Source organism: Monomorium pharaonis, chromosome 10, assembly GCF_013373865.1.
Source record: "Monomorium pharaonis isolate MP-MQ-018 chromosome 10, ASM1337386v2, whole genome shotgun sequence".
In the NCBI taxonomy this organism is placed as follows: Eukaryota; Metazoa; Arthropoda; class Insecta; order Hymenoptera; family Formicidae; genus Monomorium; species Monomorium pharaonis.
In genome coordinates, this window is record NC_050476.1 from 8,003,121 (window position 1) to 8,026,667 (window position 23,547).

General features: G+C 35.1%; 2 long non-coding RNA genes across 3 annotated transcripts; one reads left to right on the forward strand and one right to left on the reverse strand.

Annotated features, from left to right (window-relative positions):
• Positions 1 to 167: 167 nt before the first annotated feature.
• LOC105828779 lies at positions 168 to 6,278 on the forward strand. Of its 2 annotated transcripts, none has more exons than XR_004964834.1 (6): positions 168 to 885; positions 2,437 to 2,765; positions 3,040 to 3,311; positions 3,405 to 3,741; positions 3,818 to 4,084; positions 4,160 to 6,278. It is a non-coding gene; the product is annotated as an uncharacterized LOC105828779 (long non-coding RNA). The 2 variants fall into 2 exon arrangements; XR_004964833.1 differs by having other exon boundaries at positions 170 to 885; positions 3,818 to 4,080.
• Positions 6,135 to 22,795, reverse strand: LOC118647669. The gene is made up of 2 exons (XR_004964835.1): positions 10,422 to 22,795; positions 6,135 to 7,239 (listed from the first exon to the last, which is right to left on the reverse strand). It is a non-coding gene; the product is annotated as an uncharacterized LOC118647669 (long non-coding RNA).
• Between the last annotated feature and the right edge of the window lie 752 nt (positions 22,796 to 23,547).

The window sequence follows — 23,547 nt, forward strand, 5'->3', positions numbered from 1 at the left end:
CCTTTTTCAGTTTTTAAAATTTTTTTTTTGATAAGTATTTTAGGCTGCGATTAACTTGACGCTGCAAAAGGCGATGAAACTCCATCGTAAAGAATATGTAGAGTTTGATTTGATACCATGAGAAAAATTCATAAAGAAAAGATCAAAAGATATGGGCTATGGTCCACTTGACGCTACAAACGTTTCGAAGCATTCTTTGATTGGTCAATTCATAAAAACGATTTGTTTCGATTGGTCAATCAAACACTTCGAAGCATTTGTAGCGTCAAGTGGACCGCAGCAATAGTTATGCGTTGATGACGTAGAACACGTACATTGGTTACCAGTTAGTTCCCCGTTTCAAAGCTAACATAAGGCGACTGCGCATTGGTACACGCCATGGAAGATGGCGTGTCGACACGCGCGCCGGAAACAGAAATGGGATCAACCCTTTCAAAGGACTTGGGGAGTCGATTTTGTATTTCTGAAGAAAGTGAAAATATGAAAAGTGAATAGCATTGTCTCCATTGATTAGTGTATATTTTTAGAATTAACAATATACAATTACTGTTGCTTACTTTTTACATTTTCACTTCTTTAGAAATACAGAATTGACCCCCCCCCTTGATCCTTACCGGAAATACGACGTAACAATGTTCTAGAATTTTTGGCAGTTAGTCCATGTGCCGGCCGGCAAAGCGAGGGGAGTGAAATGTGGTACGACACTTTCCTTCGAGCCTTCGAGAACATTCGACTGTGGTCATTTGCGTCAAGTCTGTGGTCAAGTTGCGTCGATTTTGTGCTAAGTCTGTACTCTTATTAACGTAATTATTTAACTTCCGAATACGATCGTCATTCTGAACAAGTCACGGCAACTGGAAATACAGAAGATACAACCATAGAACGGTATGCCTGTTTTTTTCGATCTCAAACTACTGGGTTAAAAATGTATTCTATTCCTTCCTAAACGTGCTGCATTGAACAAATTGAATTAAAATTAATATTGTGTTACATGAATCTCTTCGTCTCAATCTCTCTTTGCTTGACGAAGACGATGATGTAATCCACAATTTTAATTATTATTAAACATCGTTAAAAATCGTTAAAGATGAATTTAAACAAAATAAGATTAAAAAATCGCAAAAATTACTTTTTTTTGAAAAACTTGTATTTTCTTCAATTTTTAACGAATTTAAAAACTGAATAATTTTTGAAAGATAAAAGATTGATCTAGAAACTGGGATGAGATTTTAGGTATCCTAATATGAATTTAGGTATTGTTTGAAAAATATAATTATTTTAACAAATAAAAGCTGGAAAAATGATGGTTGAAAAAAGGAAAAAATAAAGACAATTTTTTATTTTAATATAAAATTGTAAAAAAAATTTTCTTTTTTAAATATAGAATATACTATTAAAATAAACAAATTAAAATATTTTTAACTCAAACCAGCACTCCCCACTGTATTGTCCTGTGATTTTTACATACCATTGTACCAATCTTTCTATAGCGAGTACCCTTTCAAACAAAATGTAAATATGTAGGGGACTACCAAGTCTAACAAGGGGAACACCAGAGATCTCCCTTCAATTTCACTGAGTTTTATATATGTTATAGTCCTGTCCTTCTTTTATTTCATGTTAAAGTAATGCAATGCTTCTTAAGCATTCTCGAGAAGAAAGAATTTTAAAATTTATATGTTATATATCAGGTTGTAAGAATCGATTTACAACTAGGCATAACTCAGTCAATAAGGTGCTTGGTTACTACACTGCGTATTACTGATTAAAATATCTCTCCATTGCTTTTTTTTTAAATACTGTGGAATATGTTATTATTTTGATGATTTTAGGCTAGAGCTGTTGCTTTTCGTAAGTCTCATCAGCTTTTATGGCATACTTCCTTATAAGCATTCTCAAACACTGGATGAAGTCAGCAGCACTCTTAGTGATCTTGGACATGACTGATCCTCTGTTTAGAAACACAGGAAATACTAGGATATACATGGCATTCATTATTTTTTCACGATTAGAATGAACTCGCATTTCTGTACCATTATCAGCACTCTATACTTTTATATTGATACTTTTATATCTTTGTAAAGGAACATTTTGATCATTAAAGTATGATCTAGTGATTGTGTGCAATATTAAGCAGGGATCAAATTCTTGAGTTTCTTCAACTTCCTATCTTCAGATCAAATCCTAGTGTTTATAATACTTGTACTAGAGCATTACAGTTCTGCTTGGGTTATCTATAATTGTTTTATGTGATTGTGATATTAATCTAGTTTAAATTAAACCAATATTTTAAGACTGAAAGTAACGAAACATTTAAAGAACTAGAAAATTATAAGATTTTACAAGAGATATTATTAATCACTAAGACCTGATTCTCCATTTAATTGTATTTACACAGTTTTCTTATTTATGTTAAATTTGCTGTTGAATTTACAGATTCTTGTGCAAATGGAAGGAGCCAGAGCTTTTGCAGCTGCTGATGTGATAACTGGTTGTCTGGAACATAGACACTCTTATGTTAGATGTAATGCAGTGCTTGCCATTTTTACCATATACAGAAATTTTGAATTCCTTATATTGGATGCTCTGGATCTGATTGCAAAATATCTAGAAAGAAAGCAAGATATGTCATACAGAAGAAATGCATTCTTGATGCTGTGCATGCCAATCAAACCAAAGTTCTTGCATGTTTAGCCACGTGTCTCAATCAAGTGCCAAATTTCGATGATTTATTACAGTTGGTCATTGTTGAATTAATATATAAGGTATATTGAAGTTATGCATAATGAAAAATGTATTTTAAAAACATAATTTGTCTAATAACTAAGGTATTTGAGCTGGATGAGGTCCACTAATTTATTTTATAAAAAAAATTCTTGAAAATTAGTTTAATTTTTTTACTCTTATGGAGAATGCATGGTTTCAAATTGTTTATTTTTTGAAAATTTATTAAACATTTAAAGTCATTAAATGGATTTTATTTAGTCCAGATGTCTTATTATTATTGATATATTTTATAACTTATTATTTTTTTTCTAGGTTTGTCAACACATTTTATTAGATCTATTTACAGTTTGCTAAATTCACCTAGCGCTGTGGTGTGTTATGAAGCAGCTGGCACATTGGTGACTAATGCGTCAACCGCGATTAAAGCCAGCTATCGAATTGGCCGTCAAGGAAAGTGACAACAATGTTAAACTTTTATTCATTGTTGTACAATATTGTACTAAATTGGTTAATTGTGATGAAAGATAGTCCCGTGCATGAACGGGTGCTTCAAGATCTTGTAATGGATATACTCCACGTTTTAGGTATACAATAATGCAAAAATAAAAATAACAAAAAACTTCTTACACATATTAAACAACATTTCTACTACTATTATTGTTATGTATTTTTAATAGAATCACCAGCCTTGGAAGTTAGGATAAAAACCTTGGCTCTAGCCATGGACCTAATTACAACTTGCACAACCAAGGGATGGTTCGGTTTTTGAAGAAAGAAGTTCTTAGGAGAGCTGGTGGAGAGCACGAGAATGCTGGCAAATACCGTCAGCTTTTTATACGAACTCTTCAGACTTGTTCCATGAAGTTTGCGGATGTTGCCGTTACTGTCATTCCAGTATCGACCAATTTTCTATTTAAGAATAATGACCCAGCTGTTACAGACTTTGTATTTATCCGTGAAGCTATTCCCAGATTCGAGAATCTGAGACCGTTGATCATTGAGAAATTACTGGAGGTGCGTATGTGATAGCACACTAAAAAAAAGTGGTTGGCAAGATTAACACAAAAGTTATTTTTAATTTTTAAATTAGGTGTTTCCACATATACGATCTGTAAAAGTACATAAGGCCACACTCTGTATTCTCGGCGAATACGCAATGTCGAAAGAGGACATTAAACCCGTGATTGTCTATGAGTCGTCTATGAGTAGCGTTAGGTGAGCTGCCATTGCTTGAAATGGAAAACAAACGTCAAGCTGGTAAAAAGTCCAAAGATGGTAACTCGCAAGCTACACCTGCGCAACTCGTAATGTGCGATGATACTTACGCAACTCAAAGTGCTTTTAGTGTTGCATGTACGTGAGTAATTGTTATATAAAATAAGACTTTTCTAGTACTTTGTGCAGCATTATTTATATTGGAATTTATTAATAGGGAAGGAGGAAAAGCGACCAGCATTAGTGCAGTACATGATGGAAGGTGAATTCTTTATTGACGCATTCTTGGCTATCACATTAGCAAAATTAGCTTTTTGATATGAAATTCTTGAACCAACGTACAAAAGAGCAACAGATTGCTTGCGGAAGCAATGTTTGTAATGACCAGTATATTGCAACTATGTCGTTTGGGTCTTCCCACGAAAGCGATGACACACGACGACGCGGAAAGGATCTGTCTGTCTCAGATCTCTCTTTTGTTCTACACCTCTTATACAGAAAGTTTGCTTTGAAGGATGCTGCGACGCGCTCGGTAGAATGCCTCAGATAGGCACCGTACTGAAATCCTGGCTCGAACTGAAAAGAGCTGATTAAATTCTTTGATTTTAAGATCTTATTTTATAAAACTGCAAAAAATTGTGGTGAAGTGAAAAGATGGCAAATTGGCAAAGAAACCAGCATTATGGATTAAACTTGCTTTAATACATTGACTGGATTTACCAGTGTTGGATCACATCCACCTTTTGGTAGGCGGGATCAGTCATGTTGAGAGCCATAGCATTTTCAGAACGATATCATAGAGAATTTTCTATAATACGTGTGGGAAATAACCAAAAAGTTAACTGAAGTGGAATGAAGAGCGGATGGAGCATGCCAAAATTGTGACAAGTCATCATCACATGTGTAGTGTCGAAATGAGTTCAGCTGTTTTTATTGCGAGCAGACAGTATTGATAGTATGGGTGTCCCCTCCTAAAGGACAAAGCAGCAGAGGCTGGTGGTGGCGACAACAGTATTGACAGCGACGGCGGTTATGTAGAAGACGGACTGATGGTCGAAGAAATCGGGAATAAGATTATCACAGACACTATTAAGATAAGTGGTTTAAATGTTCTAAAATTTGAGTTAGTAAATGCCTTAATCACTAGTAGTTCGATATCTTTCGTGAGATTTGAGACTTGCGCGCGTTAACAATATATTATACTTAGAGTTAATCTACGTGTCAAGAGTTGAGAAGATTGAACAGAGATGTTCTTAACGTATTAGGTATAGTGATCCTGAATTTATCGCTTGAATCGTTAGGCAAAGAAAGTCTTACAATCGATTTTTTTGTCTTACAAAATGCAAATTTCGGTGCCGATATAATTTTGGGACGCAAATTCTTGCGTAAGGAAAAGTTTATTCTAGTGTACAGTTCGTCTTATGAAAACGATAAAACCAACTTATTTGAATCTCTGTCATATGTAGAAGATCTGGTACATAACAAAGATCTCGAGCAAATATTAGAGTCATGCGACATTGATTTTGAATAACAGACAAAAAGAGCGATTGAAGGACTTGATTTTAGAAGTCGATACGCGAGAGATACAAACAGTCGAGGACAACTATACGGTTCAAATTCACTTAAAGTGTCTTAAAGAATTCTCCGTTTATGCGTACACGCTCAGGTGAGTCGCATACATCGAGAGGCAACAGATATGCGGAATCATTGACGAGCTCTTAGCACGGGGAATTATTAAACCCAGCATATCTCCGTATTATGCTCGAATCGTCCCTGTGCGAAAAAAGAACGGGTGATCTTAAAAGATTATAGACTTAAGATCGTTCAATAGCCGGATGCAAAAGCAGAAATATCCGCCCCCAGTTATTGAGGAATGTCTTTCGAGACTCGGAAATAAATCGGTATTGTTTTTGTTAGATGTCAAGGACGCTTTTTACCAAATAAAGGCGCACAGAAGTTTGATCAAATATTTTTTGTTCGCGATGCCAGACGGTCAATTCTAGCTTAGCATCGATACGTTGTTTCTTATATAAAAAATTATATTATAAATAACGTTATACTTCTGTAGATTATTTTACATTAATTTCATATATAAGTCTTATGATTATTCGAAGCAGCGAGTAGTTGTAGGACATGCAATAGATGCATTTAGCACGTTGAGCCCTGTTGCTTGTTTCTTGGAATTTTGTTTCTTTTTAGAAACTTGCAGATTTACTGATTCAGAATCAGCTTCAACTGCTGAAGTTGATTCTGTTAAATAACTGTATCAGGATTATTTAACAAGACTTGTTCGTCATCTTGAAATGTTAACTCTTTTGTTTTTATTTTGAAAAAAATTATATACATACGCTGTCAGTGTAACGCTGATAGATATCTAACTTAATATCTCTGTTAAAATATTTAATGTCTCGACTTTGTTAATCTTAATTAATATTTATTCATATCATTAGTAATGTTGGAAATTTCTTTGTTAGGAACTTTTTTGTTAAGAACTTCGAGCCTTTTCTTATTTATTAAAATAGTATCTTGCAAAGTAGAGGTTTGTGGAATTTGATATAGAATCTTATATAGATTGTATAAAAATCTTAATACTAATTTAATGAAACGAGAAGTTAAAAGCTAATAGGAATAATATAGATAATAATAAGCTAAAACTAAACAGATTAACATAGAACACAATAGTTAAATTCAAACTGAATAAAAATTAAGCCAATGTAGTCATCTCCCTGATAAAGTAATTTATGCGTTTATGGGGTCTTGGTTTTCTTATTTTAGTTAGGTAGTGATCCTTCATGCCCAAAATATTAAGAGAAAATTGACCATTTACTGTAATATATTCATTATATTGAGTGATCCTAGGTTGAGTTCAAAACTGATGAGTTGTGGGAAACTAAATAATAAGTTTAGATCTCATCTAGTGGGGTTGATTTGTCTCATGTAAGACATTGTCTATCAGAATTGCTATTATACTAACAGACTAACTAATTATGGTGTATGTTAATCATGATATTGTTTGTTCTGTAACCATGTCTCACAAGGGAACATTGGTGAGAACATTGCTGTTGGAAATTTCTCTTCAAATTCAGCAGTATTTATTATTATTTTGCCTAATCCATGATGAAACATATTGTTAACTCGCAGAAACAGGCTGCTATGTGTAGTTCTAGGTGGAATGGTCCTAGAGCTGTTTTTCTTTCTCCAGTCTCCTCAGCTCTTATGCCACATTTCCTTGTAAGCATTCTGAAACACTCGATGAAGTCAGCAGCACTCGTAGTGATCTTGGACATGACTGATTCTCTGTTCAGAAACACAGACAAAGAAATACATGTTACTCATTATTTCCTTATGACTAGTATGAACCCACATTTCTGTATCTCTATCAGCACCCTCTACTTCTATATTGAATCTCCCCCCATGAATATGGTGCTGGAAGGCACCGGCACGCATTTATCGCTGCGAGAGCGATGGTCAGACCTCAAGCTTCTAGTAGCGCAAATCGGACAGAAATGTCTGTTTCAATTACAATTTCCATATCTATGGTTTAAATCTCTGCAATTAAAGCAGGCATCGGAACGATCGACAGCGCCCGGGCAGCGATGACGCGTATGGCCACGGGCTAGACACCGAAAACATTTAACGAGTCTCTTGGGCAAAAGCGCCACTCTCCACTCAAAGAAATCCGTGCTTATGGATAAGCAAATTCGAGTAGTGATTCGAGCACGTGTGAGCTTTTTTTTGGCTCAAGCACGTGAAGAGTTTAATTGCACACACTTTTTAAGCATGGCTTTCTCATTTTAATATTTGAAACAGTGCGATTTGTTTTTGAACGCATCCATACTTGAACTGCCATTTTAAACTCTGAAGATGTTAGATTAAGCACGTATTCATAATATAAAGCATCACGTGTTTGAAAGTAGATTTTAAATCGTACATGCTTATATTGATCATCAACTGTTTCAAATAAGAATGTCTATCGTGTGCTTAAATTAAGAATGTCCTGTGTTTGAATTGATTATGTTATATATTTAAAGTGCGAATTGATACATTTCAAACTAAAAGCGTCACGAGATTAAAGTGAGAGTGACAATATGCTTGAAATCAAGAATTCTATATATTTAAAACAAGTATTGATATATTTGAACAAATGTTAGGTATTTAATTAATTCTTACTAATAAATCAGGTTATTAGTAACCTGATTTATTAGTACTAGTATTTTATATAGTTCCATTATTCCATTTAATCTTTTACATAAAAAATATCCAGTTTTATACTGTGTACCTCTAATATAAAAACATGAATTAACAAAATTGATAGGATCTGATAATTCAAATTCTACATGACTTGTATATTTGTTAAAATATTCTTTTATGCAAATTTCCGATATTGTAATCGAATTAGCATCATATTTATATTCATTTTCAAATATATTTCCATTCAATATAAAGTTCGAAAATTGAAGACAACTTTTCATTGTAATAGTAAAAGAAATATTCCTTCTAGATTTAGTATTTCTTGCAAAATTTTTTAGCACTTAATGCAATGCTTCAAATCGCATAGCCCACACAAATTTCAGTGGACCAGAATTTTTAATTGCTGTTACATAATGTACTAAAAAATGATATTTTGATTTAAGTTTTTCTTTAAACAATTTTAAATATTGGGAATTGTATTTGCTTATCAAACTTTGTAATACAATTAGATTTGTCGAGTCAAAGGAATCAAAAAATATTTCTATTATATCAAATAAAATACATAAATATAGACAAACGGGATAATTTGGATTAATCAAATCTCTTATAAGTAATGGTAAGAAGTGCACGAATGTCATCATCTCACTTGCTGTCATTTTAAAATGATTTTTTTTTCTTTCTTTATATTGAACAGGTTTACTTATATTTCCAATATTAATAGAACCATAATTAAAAAGTTTTCTGTAATTAAATGCTTCCAGTGTAAAAAGTTTTTTTTTATCTCGAAAATATAAAAGAGCTTTGCTCAAATCGTAATGACAAATGCCTTCGAAAATATCATGCATGATATCGAATGAGTGATTATCTGTCACATGAAAATAGGGAAAACTATTGAAAATCGAATCTTTTTTTATGCCAGTTCTATTTATACGTAACTGTATATCCATAATTTCTAAATCATTTTTATAATCTTCTTTAGTTCTTAAAAATTGTAAATATTCTGTAATATCAGTTTTCATGTCCTGTATATCGCGGTTACATTTGGCAATAATGTTTGCAAATTAAATGATTTAGTAAAACCAAGAATATCACATTGTCTCCTGTAATTAAAGAAACACTAAAAAAAATCTGTTTTTCTCCATTTACATTCATTGTAATTCCAATACTTTCCAATGCTTTAAACTCTTCAATAAGTCGATGCAACATATGATTATTACCAAAGTTTTGTAAATCTTGCGTTTTGAAAATTGCTGCTATAAATATATGTTTCAGCTTTGATAAATAAAAACGTGGGATAACAGGTTAAAAAGTAAGCACCACACAAAGAATTAGAATGTGGACCAAGTGGGTTATTGAGACCGAAATCATCGAAATATAGAAAAATTGGAAATACTATTTTTTCTGTAAAAAATTGTTTTTTTTCTGCCAGTTTTCCATTAACAAAATTTGTTATATCTTTGTTTTGCTCCAAATTATTCATATTGTCCAAAGTTATTTGAAATACACTGTCAGCTTCAAAGTTCTTTTTAAGTTGAAACGATATGGGTATCAAAACACCACCAATTTTTTCTTCGCCCAAAGTGGGAGTATTGTTTGAAATTATTTCACTCACTTGATTATTTATTGTATATAATATTGGTAATCGAAGTAAATCGTGATTTTTCAAATATTCAAAAATATGTTCTGTATTAATAAAGTTAAAGGGATCACCAACATCAAGAGTTTTCAATAAATCTTATAATTTTTTAAGATCAATATCTTGAGCGCTTATAATTGTTTTGAAAAATGACATTAAAGGCTGAGTAATATTATTTGTAACATATTTTTGTATTTTCTATACATCATTTCTATTCAAATTGTTTTTATTGTGTAAATTTAGAGTAAACTTGACTGCATCTTTTTTTATATTTTGACATGATTTATTCAATAATTTTTCATATTAAAAGTCTGAATTAAACTAACTTTTTCTAAATGTTCTATTTTTAAGATTATCTTGTAAAGTTTTAGGAAACAAACTAAGAATTAATGGATAAAGCAAAAATTGAGTTATCTATAGAACATTATATTCATTAAAATTTGTGTAACAAATATGAATTTTATTTTAATGTATCAATTTGTATATGAAACTGAGTATGCGTAAAATCATCTTTTCAATAAAATTTTAGAGTTATTATTTTTAAAAGGATAGCAGAATTTTAAATATTTTTATTTTTGAAAATAAAGAGGAAAAAGCTATTTAGTCTAGCAACTATATACAAATAATCACTTATTATACATTTAATACGTACTTTTGTTTTCAGTGTGTAACAGCTTCTGTAAATCGACTTTTCCGAATTTATCTTTTATAAAAAATGTAAAAAGATTTGTCGCCTTGTCTGTAAATTTTGACCAGAAAAGAAATAAATTATTTTCTTCTTATTCCGGAAATAAATATTTGAAATCAATGTCAATCTGAAACAATTAAAAAATTAATACAAGTTATTTCGATACTCCAGTTCAATACTGTAGCAATTCAATACAGTTCAATACAGTTCAATACTCTAAAAATTATTATCTTAATTTAAGTCCACTATCAGATTCAGAATGTTGACATATTTCGATTTTTTCTGAAACTTTAAAAATAATCCTAAAAATGGAACATTTAGAAAAAGTTAGTTTAATTTAGACTTTTAATCTGAAAAATTATTAATTTCTCTTGAAATGTACATATTTCTATGAAAATATATGAATTTGTGTAAAAACATCTATTTTAAATGTATACTCATAGAGGGAGTTAAAGGTAGTTAAGAACCAAGTTAATTTTAGGAATGTTTTTTATTTCGAAGATAATCAAAATCGAAATAGAAAAATTCTATCATCAAAAAAGCTAGAAATATTTATAGGACACTAACAAACAAGCAAGCATAAATTTTCATTATTATAATTAATTCGTCTTACCTACACATCGCATTTAGCGTGTTTTAATAAGGGTCATTCCACTATTATTTCAGAGAATTTTTTTATCTTGCATTCTTTTGACCTGTATTGTTTAGTATCTTCCCACCGTTAAATAATTTCCTCCAAATTATTATCAATGTCAGAGTATTTCAACCAAGCTTTTATATTGTCGATTTCCGGATTAACGAGTTTTTCTAATGGTACAAAAAGCGTATTTGTATCTACAAAATAATCGTGACATACATTATAGAAATTAAATTAGAAACCGACCAAAGCCGAAAACCGAAACTATAAAACAGTAATGAAATTTAAAAAAATACACATAATAGTTTACTAAAGTGGGTAATAATGAATTTATTTAATATTAAAAACTCTTATTTTCTGTTACTTTTCTTTTCAATTTTATTAATTTCATATACCTTCGGCCTTCGGCTTCGGCCGAAAAATTCAGCTTCGGTCGGTCTCTAGTGTAAGTTATTAATCAAACTAATTGAAATAAATAAAAAGGAAAATTAGTTAAGAAGCTATGATAAAATAAATAAATAAATTATATATTACATATATAAAATCAATACTTTCTTGTATATCGTCATTAGTATTACTAGATTTACTAGAATTACTTGAATTTTTCTGGGTGTCATCAAAATTCATTAATTGTCCATGACGAACAATCTTTGATTGGACGCTCTTCAATATATCTGTATATTTCAAAGCTATATAATCTGGCAAACTGGATAATTTCCTGGCTTCGTCGAAATCTGAGGGAATGTTGTTTTTGTTTGACATAATGCAGGAATTCCTCAAAGATACGAATGCAGATGGAGCACTCGTGCAGGATGCTGCGGATAACTTTTTTTTGTTTTGTGCTGGAAGTGAGAAATCTTCATAAAAATCCCCATGAAGGGGACAACCTCAAGAGTTATCCCTCCAGAGGGATCAAGACATCCGGGTGCCCGTACACCCGGATAGTGTGGAATTCCATGCGGGTGCATTGCCACAAAAAATACCACCCACATGACCTACCTACTAAAACTCACTCTCATGTCTTATCTCTACACCGTCTAAAGGACCTCCTCCCGGTATAACGTTAGCCATTCAACGGTAGGGAGATCCCCGATTGGCACCGGAGCCGTATCACTCGAAACTATAAAACGGGCACTTTCTTTGACATACGAAAAACTTCGTTTACCCCTATACGGCTTGGGTGCGGATTCGCTATATCCTAAGTACATGAGTGTACTCCCTGCGCAGGTATTTTATATGTACATAGTTAATGCATAGTTTGCATAACTCTATAGAAAGGCGATTGGTTGATCGACTGTTTAGCATCCATTACGTTCATATTTAATGATTCAATGATTCAATGATTCAATAATGATCTTAAGATGACTAATTTGACCAATATTCTTTATTGATGTAATTCAAAAAACTGCACGACGTTTCGGTCAGACAATTTCTGGCTCTTATCAAGTGAATTAAAAGCGGAAGAACAAATATAAGTATGTCTTGAATCATCAAATACATTAATCAGAATGAATAAGATTATAAATACCTTAAATAAATTAAGTTAACGACAAGAAAAAATCTACATTTCGATTCGCAAACCGTTGAATATTACAGATGTGTTTTTTTTAAATAAGATATATAATATAAAATGAATGCTTTTCATTAAAAAATTCTTCATTTTGAAATCTTTTCATCCAGATGTTCCAAGTCCTTGTTCTTCTGCATGGGGAGTCTCAGTGTGAGCTCATGTGATTGGCGGCTGAATCTGCATGGACTTGTCTCGCTTTTGTTCTTGAAGTCCATATATTCTTGTTTCTGCTACCCCTAATCTCCTTTCAAAGGCATGAATGGTTTTTGTGAGATTCTCTATTGCTGACTTTATATTCTCCATACCTTTCCTCATGTTGTTTATTTTGGGTTCAAGTTTTTCTCCAAGGTATTCATCCAACATCACTAGTTTCTGCTCAATAGTGTCTAGTTGTCTTTCTTGTCTTGACCTTGTAATGGGTCCTGCTGGCTGTGTGAGGGGTGTTCTGCGAGGTCTCTTTGGAGATATGGGATTCTCTATATGTTCTCTTGTTGGTATTACTACGTCTCTATAAACTGACTCAATGTCTAGTGTATCCATGGGAACAACCTCACTGGAGGGTTGTGCAGATGAGGAGGATGCTCCTCTGTCTATTTCAGGTCTTCGTGTCTGATCAGCCATTTTTGCTGTGTTGCTGGTCAATGATTCAATGATTCAATGATTTGGCTCGGGTACAGGGGTTTGCCATACCCCAAGCACATGACATGTGCTCTTTGCGTTTACGCTGCGGATAGCTAATAACACGGTTTTCTGGGTATTTTACTAGTGCTGTCTAAACAGACGCTTCAGGTATTATTAATTTTACTAGTGTCGTCTAAATAGACGTTTCAGATATTAATAATTTCATCAGTACCGTCTAAATAGACGCTTTAGAAATTAATAATTTTATCAGTACTGTCTAAATAAACGCATCTAGTTTTGATAATCTTACCAGTACTATCTATATAGATGCATCAGGCATTTAAACGTGCGATCTGACATGTTGTAACGTGAAACGTCTTACCACACGCTGTTTTGGTTCAGTGCTAGCCTGACTAATTCAGGCGACTCAACAGTGTACAAACACAGAAAACACGTCATAATCACGTGCATGAGCGCACATTACATTACTGTTGGTGGAGTCGTTGTACGACGACGTGATGGAGAAGTAGGAGACAAAACGTGCAACGATTCCGAGCCTGAGCACACTCCACACATCGCGTTCCGTTTATCCGTGAACCGTCGCGCGCTCAGCTGTGCTCGGCGTGAGCATGGATTATTTATTTTTGCTTCTCCGATATAGTTCATAAATAATTAGAAGTCTTAATGTTTGATTGATTTTGTGTGTTGGTTTTCAAAGTTCCACAGTTTTACGATGCTTTATATCGGTTCTTCATCTTCAAAATGGCTGTGTTGACTTGTAGGGAAGAGATTGTATGCAGCATTGACAGCAATCACATTTTCAGATCATATCATGCAATATGACGTATTTTTGAAGTTTAGTACGTTCAGAATAGACGCTTCTGTCATTTATTATGTCAGTACCGTCAGAACGTTTCTTTTTCAGAACGTCAGAACGTTTGTATTATTATCGATTTCCGCCGAAAAGACACTTGTAATTTGTCTCAAGGCATTTTTTATTTCAAAAATTTTTTGGAAGTTTTTTTAAATGTAATATATTACTTTACATTGTTTGTATTGTAGGGAAAGGAAGCAATTTATTATTTTCTACAATTTGTATAAAATGTTGCCTCATGCACTTTACGTTTTTTGAATATTTTTTATTACAAGGATTACCTTCTAAAGCTACAGTTGAGGCAAAAGCTGCAGCGTAAATTCTACAACTTGTCTCATCTGTGTATCTATTTGTTCAAAGATTATATTTCTTTGAATTATTTTTGGATATCGACGTTGTACGTAATTTTTCTCAGCAGTTCTGTCTTAGGTACAACCTACACGTACAAGGTAAACTGTACACGTGAAGATTGCTACCATCAAAAAATAAACATCGTCAGTAATCGGTACAATTCCCTTCAATTAGTTGTATAACAGAATTTTCTTTTATGACGCGTAAAAGAAACGTAAAAATAACGCGTTTACAGGCAAGATATTTTTTTTCACTAGGGAGATGTCAGGAATATTGTCATCTAGGACTTTCTACTTTGCCGCGTTATTTGCAATTTTTTTGATTGCTGTTTGTGTAATTAACAATGATACAATCGTCATTTTGCTCCACATCTACAGCAATCACGGCAGAAGTAGTAGTTGTTTCTGTCGACAAAATGTCATGGAAATGTTTTTTTTTATTTATATTTTTGCTTTCTGCTTTTTGCCGATTATTTTTTCGAATATTAATTTTTTTAGCTATTGAATTTTTTGTTTCTATTATATATTTTGGATTTCTGATTGGCATGTCTATTATAACGATTATCCACAATTTCAGGAAGCATGCATTCATTATAGAAGCGTGTTAGAAAAGGCAGCATTTCATTTTTCCAAAAAGTATTGTTTGCATCTACATGGACTATTTTGATGCTTTTTGTTGTCCATATAGTAAATTGCAATGTTTCCGTTGTGTAATATTTAATTGACCCTGAATTTCATAAAAAAACGATGTGTTTGATTCTATCTGGTGGGTTGTGTTTGTCAAATTCTTTTCAGAGGAATCAGTTTCTCTATGGTTTGTTCTGCTATTAAATGTTCTGCCGATAGAAGACATTTTATCTCTACCGGATCATCTTTGTCTATATGTCCGTCAGGAGAAGCACCCGAGCATGGTTTATTATTATCAATGAATAACCTGCAATGTTTTATACCTTTATTTAATTTTGAGGCTAACTCTTCGCTAGTTCTTCTTGATCGCGACTATATATCATAATTAACCTTTTCCGCGCGATCGACTTTGGCACGGAATTATTGTCGCATGTTACAATTGCACGACCGCTCCACGCGTCGCGATTTACGCTACGTGGAATACGCGTTTGAACGAAACACAGTACAAGATGAATATGCGTCATAATTATCTATTAGATGATTTGTGAAGAAGACTTGATCGAGAGCTGATCTGTCCCGCATCCCGTTCCATTCCGGAAAGAAAGTGAACTCCGTCCGTTCCGGAAAGGAAGTGAACCCCGTTCCGTTCCGGAAGGCATGTGAACCCCTATAACAGAGAACTGTATTAAGTTGGCTCGAGCCAGAGATGATCATCTCTAGCGCTAACTTCACGCGTCAAGATGAGTATCAATCAGGTCTGCTCATTTCAGGAATGGGGTATAGACATACGTAGAAAAAGACAAAAGGACGTAGGCGTGTGTGACAGAGAAAGAAATACTTGTATTGTATGTAAGCCTTATCCCCACTCCTGAAATGTGGGATAATTTTCAGTCTAAATATACTATATCTATGGTATCAATGGTTGCAGGATAAAAAATATTCTTTGCAATTGTTGCACAATTTGTCGTTGGTCTCATACGACAGACAATCCCAAAATTGGACGCTGTCAACATTTCTCGTCTAAGTGTCATCCATAACTTGGATTTATTTTGCTTTATTGTATCCTGTTCAATCTGCTTTTTGTTTCTTGCATTCTCCAGCAACTTCTCTATCTGATTTTGCCGAAGTTGTTGGAACATATTATCTGGAAGATTGGGCTGTTGCGATCGCGGGCCATAATAACAATCTGCTCCTTGTTTTTCTTTACATTTCTTTTGTCTTTCATTTCTTTGTCGATGTATGGTCGGAAACGGCTCCAACATGGAGAAGCTTCCGTGGTTATGGTTTGGTGGTTGAGGAAAATAATTATGTCACGATTTGAGCACAAGGGAATGATCTTTATTGGCTCAGAGGGGAAAAGCCCGGAGGCATAAAAACCCCTTACGATAAATTACAATGAAGAATGTTCGATCGGATAAATTATGAAGCGATAAATTCGTATATGATGGCTACCTGCGTTACGATTAACGCAAGCGTCTCGCTCTCGATGGGGAGACGCTGGTAGATTTGCGTTACGTTTAACGTATGTATGTAATGGCCACCTGCGTTACGTCTAACGCGTGTATCTCGTAGGGAGATACTTCGATTGCCGAATCATTCGAATAATATCGGGCGCGTACGTTTGCGCCGCTGTAAGTGCGGTCTCACAACCGTTGTTGCGAGCTGCTTTACACTTACGCGATTCGGTATCGCACTGACTCGATTGTAATACAAATTACGCACTGGCTCGACTACTTCACTCTTCGAAGCGTTACACAAAAGTAAGTTAACGAAAACCGAAGGATAGGCCTGTTTCGTCCTATTCCCCCGCTCTAAACTCTTTTATGTGGAAAGAGTCGACATATCTACATAGACATTATACCTGAAGAATCGGGATTTCTCCCGAATTCCTTAAGTATTTCTTTGACGGAACAGTCGAGATTCTCTGCTTCGCGCTATTTTTAATTGCCGTTGCTTCTCCAGTTTCTTGACAGTAGGAGGAACAATTTTATTTATGCCATTATGAATTTCTGTGAGCGCTTCCTGCGTATTGTATTGCAAAACTGCTTCCGTAATTCTAGCATTGCAAGATCCTCGTTAACTTACAAATATGCGTTTTCTGCATATTTCTTTGTCGACTGTCGAATTATAAACTGCAGGATTGTTACATTTATTAGCAAGCTTTTGGAGTAAGCGGCTATGTACGCAATAGCTTTATTCTTTGATAGAGGCCGTGCAGCTTCAGATACGGTACGTAATTCTTTTTATCATTGCATTTGCGACCGCGTTCCTTACATCGTTTATGCTCACCAAAAACATGGCTGGGAATGTTAATTATATCTTGTCGTAATTTTCTAGCCTTGTAATGTTGAGGTTGCACTTCATTTTTTTTTTATTCAAAAGCTGCGTGTTTTTTATTTGAACACAGATCCTTTTTTGTTTTTTTTTTTACAATATTTCGTATCTCAATAAATTACGCTTTTTTTGTACCTTTAGTTGTATTGTCTCTGCGACAGCTTTTAGTTTCTTCAACAGATTGCGATGCAGATGATTGCATTCTATTTTTTTCACCATTACTTTACGTTTGCGATATGGATTATTATTCTTTATAGATTAATAAACATTACTATCGCCATCGGCAATAAGTGTTTTGTATATTAATTTATGCATTTTGATGCTATTTTTGAATTTTGTAATGGCGTCGCTTTTTATCTTTGTGGAGCTTACATTATGTTCAAAATTTTTATAACACTCGTGAATTTTTTATTCACAACTATTTCTCTCCGGAAAAGCGCGTACCGCACAATATTTGTTACGGATACCAACGAAGAGAACTTTTTTGATGCGATTACCAATAATGGCATTAACACCAGAAAGTGCTTTGTAACCTTTGCCATACGTTCTCTTTGATCAACAACTATCTGCTATAACAGTTATGTACGGTATATTAATTATTATTTTATTGTTTTCTATAGCGAGTTGTTTTTTTTGCTTGCCTGCCTCTTTCATACTATCTAGAGCAATTTTTTCATATTGTTCTACTAGTTTTTCACGTATTTTTATATAGGTCACCTCGGACATGCAACGTACATTCATCCCCGAGCACACTTCTTCCAATATCGAAAAACTAATTTCCAGTTGTAATTGTTGCTGTTACAGCAGCTGTATTCACATCTAATTGTTCAGGTCTCGTGGGTTCTGTCCAAATGCTTGTTTCATAATTGTACATTCGGCACTTGATAAACAATTGCATCAGTAACCCACACTCACGGTATTTTACAGCTACCCCCTAATCATTAAACGAGCAATCTATACTTCGTTTATGATTAATGTATGTTCTGTACAATTCTGTAATTACAAAGGACGAGTCGACAAAAAAGCCACCTTTAGGAACGTTCTGCACAATACGACCTATATCCAAACTGTCTTTTCCTTCCACAACTAGCGTTTTGCTTAAGTTTTTTGTCGATTTTTGACAAAATTGTCGGTTTCACTATTGTGTACACTTTTGTAATTACTTTGTACTTTACCTCTTCCGTTTTCCGACTGTCTCACGGGCTGGTTCTTCCCCAAGGCTTGACGTGCCGGCTGGACAGTAGCCTTGGGTGCCGCGGGGATCGCTTTCTTCAAATCTTTGGCGGCCTTCTCGCAGGCCTGAGCGTCCTTTAACTCCTCGGTGAACGATGAACCAAACAGCCAATCGTCGATTGTCGCTGTATCAGCGATGGTTTTGCCCATCAGGCTCAAGGCCGGCTTGATGAAGGCGCGCCTGGCTAATGAGAGGTTGTGTTGGTGATCCGCCAGGAGACGGATCCCATCGGCCATCTGCGATAAAGCGTCTCGGCCTTCCTGAGGGAGGAGAATGGATATAGCGGGCTTCATGAGCTCCGAAAGCCCAGAGCTTAGAGCTCTAAGGCAAGCCGCAACCTGCTTCTGCTCTTGCGATTGATACTCGTCCCTCTTGATCGCTGAGTATTATTCTTTGAATCTATGACGTTGGGAGAATCTACTAAGTTTCGATAATTTGTTCGTTGTCATTTTTTTTGTCTATAGTTTCCTGTCTCAATCTCTTTAACAACTGCCGCCTGCAAAAAAAATATTAATACACTTCTATTATTGAATTTTTGATAAGTAATAGTGAATAATTATTTTAAAATATAATTTCTGAAAATAAAAGCGATTCTGTATTACGAAATTTTTAACTTTTATTTTGTTACTTTATTTTTATTTCTACATTTGTTTATCTTTACTTTGATTTATATTTCTATAAACGTTATTATTTTATGAGTTTTGTCTAATTGGATGTGTCTTGTTTTTATTTTACTAGTTTCGTTTAATTAGATGTTTCAAATTTTTATTTTAATAATTCCGTCAGATTATAGACACTTTTTTATTTTATTGCTTTCATCTGAATAGACGCATTACATTTTTTTTCTTTTAGAGTATTGTTCATAAATAGACGCATCACATTTTTCTTTTTTGAGTACCGTCTAAATACATTTGTCAGATTTTTCTTTCACTAATAATGTCTATGTTCCGTAGGCTTCTGGTGGCGTTACTCGCTTCAACGCACACCGCGTCTTCGCATACTAGAGTTTATGTCGATAGGTTCGTGGAATGATCACACAGAATGGTCACTATAAATGTAATCGTTTATTGTCTCACAAACGTAAACGCGTAACTGTATGTACAACGGTGTTCGCACCAACGCGTGGACTGTGATGTCCTGTCTCGCGATTTCTCTATGCTATCGAATGTTCTCGATTCGCGTCAAACGACTCGCATTTAATCATCCGCATTCACTGACTTACGAATTCAGAGTGAGTGGTCCTTCGCCGAGTCCCCCTCGGCGACAGTGATCCCTTCCGCTTGCATAACTGACTGATTGTCTATGATTCGACAACGATTATCGAATCGACGTCCTTCGACAGGAGGGCAGTCTTTAGACGATCCAATCAGCATCATTGAACCCACGATCGGTCTTCGTGGGGGGATATGGCATACGTTTCTGCGTACACGTTTTTGCGTGTACCTTCGCACGTCGCCGAGATGATCTCGGCGCCAAACTGGCGCGTCGAAGAAGATTTATGACGTGTTGTTTTAGGACGCTTGTCGCCTCGTTTTTTACGTATGGATTTAAGGACGGATCGGGGGTACCACTCGAACCGTTGCGCGACATACGCGTAGGGTCCGTAGACCTGCGTCACGACTTTGGTAGCGTTTTTGTGCGTGCACGACTTCGCATCGGAACAGTCTATGTACGCAGCACGAAGAAAATACTACTCAAATTACTACTTGTATGGTCGGAAACGGCTCCAACATGGAGAAGCTTCCGTGGTTATGGTTTGGTGAGTGAGGAAAATAATTATGTCACGATTTGAGCACAAGGGAATGACCTTTATTGGCTCAGAGGGGAAAAGCCCGGAGGCATAAAAACTTCTTACGATAAATTATAAATTACAATGAAGAATGCTACGAATGTTTAGTCGGATAAATTTATGAATTGTTTCGTATATAGCTACCTACGTCCCGATTAACGCAAGTCGTCTTGCTCTCGATAGGGAGACGCTGGTAGATTCGCGTTACGTTTAACGCATGTATCTCTCGTAGGGAGATACTTTGATTGCCGGGGCCCTGCTTACGATTAATCGTTCGAATAATATCGGGCGCGTACGTTTGCGCGGCTGTAAGTGCGGTCTCAATCGTTGTTGCGAGCTGCTCTACACTTATGCGATTCGGTATCGCACTGACTCGATTGTAATATAAATTACGCACTGGCTCGACTACTTCACTCTTCAAAGCGTTACACACAAGTAAGGTTAACAAAAGATTGAATATTAGGCTCGTTTTGCCTTATTCCCCCGCTCCGTCCGTTACCCCCGCTCTGAACTTTTTTATGTGGAAAGGGTCGACATATCTACAGAGACGCTATATCTGAAGAATCGAGATCTCTCCCGAATTCCTTAAGTATTTCTTTGTTCGACGGAACACTACTTATTGTTATTTTTATTTTACATTCAATATGAAAAATACAAGAACAAGACGTGATACTTAGTGCCAAAAGAGACAGCTTTTTTTTTTAAATTTCGTACGATGCGAAAGTATATTAATTTCACCTCGGAATATTTATTTCGTACAAAAAATGAAAATTTTGTCTAATTTATCTGATTATGCAACGTATAGTGTTGTATTAAATTCTTCAAATTAGACGCAGTCGTATTCCTCTCCGCGATGTAATAAAACTAAAAATTAACCTCGCGCGCGCCCACGTCAACGCGTAGAGATTTGAAACATCGCGGATTTTAACCATTATCCCAGTGAGAAATGATAATGAATTCGACGTCACAAATCGACATCGAAAAAATCCTACGGATTTTCGAGATTGCCAACGTTCCTCCGCCGTTTTTGTGAATTTTGTCTTTCGCGTTTTGGAGTAAGTATATCGCGCACACTATGAACGTGTGACATTCTCTCGCGCGCATTAGGCGGCGTCTCTCGGGCTCTCGCGAGCGCTTCGTTGACTCGCGTTTAATACAAATATAAAGACAGAGGTGTCTTTTCGTAAGTTTTCGGCACACGATACGATTTTTCATGCTATACCGACGTACGCGAGGCATCTTGGTACGTCACCCGATTAACTCTGATAATTACGGTCACGCATCAATCGCGTAAGCCAATGGAGGATACTTAGTGAGACGCCTCGTACGTCGATGTGGCATGAAAAATCGTGTCGCGTGTCGAAGACCGTAGACACGGTCAAGGCATAAATTACACGTTTATCCAGTGTGTCGTGATCGCGCGCCGATTGGGGGCGAGATACATCGGGCGCGCGAACACTTGATATAACGATTATAGCCTTGACTGCGTCGCGCGTCGGTGTCTAGTACGATAATAATTTTTTTTAGATCGAGAGTAGAGTGCTTCGCTTCGCTTCGCGTCACAACTTTGGATCGCTTTGGTAGGTCGATCTTTTGAGTTGATATTTATTTCATTTTTTGCCTTTTCATTCTTATAATCTTTTCCCCCGCTTTTAATAATGTGAATATTTGAATATAATAAAATTTGTAGTTGTCTATTGAAAGTAGATACAAGATGGTTTAATATAAAATATTTTGATGAGTTAAAATAGTTAAATGATTTTTAATCCTAATATCACACCGTCATTTTAATATCATTTATCATGTTTAATTTTTGTACGTCATGTAATATCATGAATTTTGTTTTTGATGTGTTTAGTCTAAGTGCATTTTTTCCTAGCCATTCTACTACGTTTTTCAGGTCTTTATTTAGTTTCCTTTCCACTTCTTTTATGTCTCTGTTCCCTATGAAAATGACTGTATCATTTGCAAACATTTTGCATTCGCAGTCTTTTAGTTGGTTTTTTATGTTGTTTATATATAGTATGAACAGGGGGGGGGGGGCTAGTACCGATCCTTGGGTTGTAGTCCATGAGTTGTAGCAATCTTTTTTGATGTTTTATTTCCATACTTTGTTACCTGCATACGATTTTCCAAATAAGATTCGACCCACTTACATACTGTTTCTGTATGGTATAACTGCTCTCACATTGAGAAGCTTCAGAAGGGGACAGAATAGGAACTTTTTAACGTTAGGTACTGTATAGACATCAGGTTTCATATTTGGAATTGTTTGTAGTTGTTTGTAGTGCTTTTCGATACATTTGTAGTTGAATCGTTCAAAAGTTATTGTTTTTTTAAAAACAGGAGCTTTTTAACGTTAGGCACTGTATAGACATCAGGTTTCATATTTGGAATCGTTTGTAGTTTTTAGTGCTTTTTGATACATTTGTAGTCGAATTGTTCAAAAGTTATTGTTTTTCTAAAAACAGGAACTTTTTAACGTTAGGCACTGTATAGACATCAGGATTCATATTTGGAATCGTTTGTAGTTTGTAGTGTAACTGCTCTCACATGGAGAAGGTTCCGTGGTTCAGGTTTGGTGAAGAAAAATGATGCAAGAAAAAAACTGCATCAGTTTTGAGCGAAAGGGATTAACCTTTATTAGCTCTAGGGGAAAAGCCGTGTAAGGCATAAAAACCCCATATGATGTTTGATTACAATAAAATTGTGAATATATAAATGAAAACTATGAATTAAACCGATTGCTGTTTAATTTACAATTTTACAGCAATAGTTATTAAACGCATCTTGCTTCCATTGTTTCAGGGAAATATACGTATGTCGCTCCCATTGTTTCAGGGAAATAACGTATGTGGCTCCCATTGTTTCAGGGAATTATAAAAACGCCGCGGGGCCCCGTACACACGTTTATGATAAGGAGGCTCGGTTCCTTAAAATTTGTACTACCCTTCGTACCCATCTTCCGCATCGACGAGCGATCCGGAGGATGAGGGCTATTCCCCGGTCGTCGCGAGCCGGCAGCCCCGGTCTAGGATCCACCGTTTGACGAGT